The sequence below is a fragment of the Pelophylax lessonae genome, assembly GCF_965119305.1.
Source record: "Pelophylax lessonae genome assembly, chromosome: 1".
In the NCBI taxonomy this organism is placed as follows: domain Eukaryota; kingdom Metazoa; phylum Chordata; class Amphibia; order Anura; family Ranidae; genus Pelophylax; species Pelophylax lessonae.
The window spans coordinates 327,242,674-327,245,231 of record NC_138768.1 but is presented as its reverse complement, the minus strand read 5'-3'; the positions used below and the strand labels follow the sequence as shown (position 1 = coordinate 327,245,231).

At 40.0% G+C, this 2,558-nt stretch overlaps 1 long non-coding RNA gene across 1 annotated transcript; it reads right to left on the bottom strand.

The window, feature by feature from the left end:
- Positions 1–967: 967 nt before the first annotated feature.
- LOC309544849 lies at positions 968–2,558 on the bottom strand. Its single transcript, XR_014224863.1, has 2 exons — positions 2,446–2,558; positions 968–1,158 (listed from the first exon to the last, which is right to left on the bottom strand). It is a non-coding gene; the product is annotated as an uncharacterized lncRNA (long non-coding RNA).

Sequence of the window (2,558 nt, the reverse complement as noted above, 5' to 3'; positions counted from 1 at the left end):
ATATAAGAGTGCTTTGGATCACAAGCATGTTTCCGGAACGAATTATGCTCGCAATCCAAGGTTTTACAGTGTTTATTTCCCTATTTTTGTAGTGAAGTAGTTTCAGAAGCATTAATGAGCTATCTCTCCCTAAATTTGGTAGGGGAGTTACTCGACCCTCAGGAAATCTGTCTATACAAACACTGTTTTTGTCGCAGTCTATTCTTTTGGCTGTTTTCTTTCATTTTTGTAGCACAAGGGCTTTGCCTAACCTAATTCTACCCTCTAGTGCTGTGGCCATGTTGCACAGAGAATATTTCTTCCTTGATGCCCTTTAGGTGTGGGTTTGGGGGTCTCAAACAAATCTGTCTCCTGGGGTTTAAAGTGGGCTCCTCTGTGATCCTCCTGAGCACCCATATCTACATCGATCTGTCTGGGAGGATGCCTGGTACTGTGTGGGTGACAGTGGGCACTGAGTAGAAGCTAATGTAGTAGGTATGCATGCATATTTCTCCAGCCGCACCACTTTATCCTTGCTTCTATTGTTGTTAAAGGAGATTAGAGCCAGCACGCGGCCTGTCCCTTTCTGTGCCTTCATCATGGCAGGCCAGGGAGAGAGCAGCAGCAGGGATATGAAACTTCCAGAGCAAGTCTGAGGTCGATAGGCGGCAGGAGAAGGTACTTGCCTTTAGCAAATATTGTGGAGGCAGGATCAATAGGCAGGATTCCCGGGTGAGGTCTGCAAGACACAGTTGCTTACATGAGAACCCAAGCCAATCTCCCCTTAGCATCCATTTCTAGTCAATCAACCTACATACCAACTTCCATACAGAAAGTGGAGATGTATGGCTGAAAACTTGTAATATGAGTTTACTCTCTTTTTAATTCAGTGATATATCTTCATGGATATAGTGCAAAAATATATACACACTGTAAATTTCTTATATATGACATGTAGTGGGAATAACACAAGCTCTGCTCATATAAATACACTATACAGTATTTAAGATTTATTAATACACAGCTCCACTGAAAATCTCTATGTATTTAACACACTTCATTGGCTAGGGTTCTTTGATAGATAGATCAACATCTTCATGGAGTAACTGAATCCAGTACTGTAACAAAATGCTTATCAACCTTATCAAGCTGAAGAATGCGAGAAATGAACCATTTTACCTATAGAAAAAAAAAAAATAACAGTAAGTTATAGCCTCAATAGTACCAGGGACATGATGCATAAACTGGCAGTGTCTCCAGCCTGCAAGTAGGTCAGCAATTCACCCCATGTCTCACTTAAAATGATAGTACCCACATCACAATATTTACACAAATAGTTGTTATTGTCGTGCTTCTTGCTTTACACCTGCATGAAGGGCATGTCAGAGACAAAACGTCCAATGCAACTGCTTCATGCCCGGGGTTGTCAACAAGCAGAATGAGAGCTAAGGTAACCTCACAGGCTTCGGCACAAAGGTTTCATCCATTTTGGATGTCTAGTTTCTTACGAAGACATTTAGGCTCCTTACTGTATGTATTAGCTCAATTTTGCAGTTTTGCACAATGTCACTTTATTAATTAGTACTGCCTCCCCTGCCTAGACATAAGCACGTTTTTAGCACTGGTAAGATCATCATTGCTGTTCAGCAACCATAATACTATTACATACAGCACTAATGTATTTGAATTTTCCGGTTTCAGATAGCAGAATGTACTTGTTTCAAATATCACAGTTACACTCCACAATACCTGGCCAATGAAAGATAGGGTGCTAAAGTAATTGATGATAATGATAATTTCTTCAGTATCATACATGTTACCAGAACTCACAAGGTCAAATTCAATGTTTTAGTCCACTTTACACTGGTTCGACATATGCTCAGACTTTGAGAGCACATGTTGCACGACGTGTATAAATCAATGATTCTCCAATGGAGTCATCTTAACTGGTCCGACTTGTGTTGGTCCGACTTTGGAAAAGGTTCCTGCACTACACTGGTCTGACTTTGGTCCAATTTCAGCCAAACAAATCCATAACAGACCCAAGTTGCAGTTATCTCAAGTCAAATCCTGACCGATGTTGTACGGGAAAGTCGTGGGACCTTTATGTTGGAGCAGTGTGAACCCAGCCTAAAGCTTTGACAAGGTTTTTGGAGGGGCTGAAACATCAGCTTTTTCTTTTTGACTTTAGAAGTTAATTAATAGTTCTCAAAAGGTTATAAAGAGTGCTGGTGACATATGTCATATCCGAATTTTGCAAATTCTTATAAAAAAATCTAAAAACTAAAGGGTTAATGGGTTCCATTAGAAAAAAAGACACCTCTAGCAAGCACATCTTTGGGCATTATTATAGTTAAAAAAAAGCCTGGTGCAGGTTATTAGCAAGCAGAAATACAACATTACCATTTTTTCATTTATTTATTACCATCCTGTTAAGTCAAGCCATCAAGGTGAAGATTCTTTTACCTTTACAATTGTGATAGTTGCACTGTAGAGGAAACTTAGCAGAAAGAGAGTGATGAATGTAGCAGCTGTTGACCATAGACTATCTTCGTCATCCTCACTGCTGTGCTCCCAGA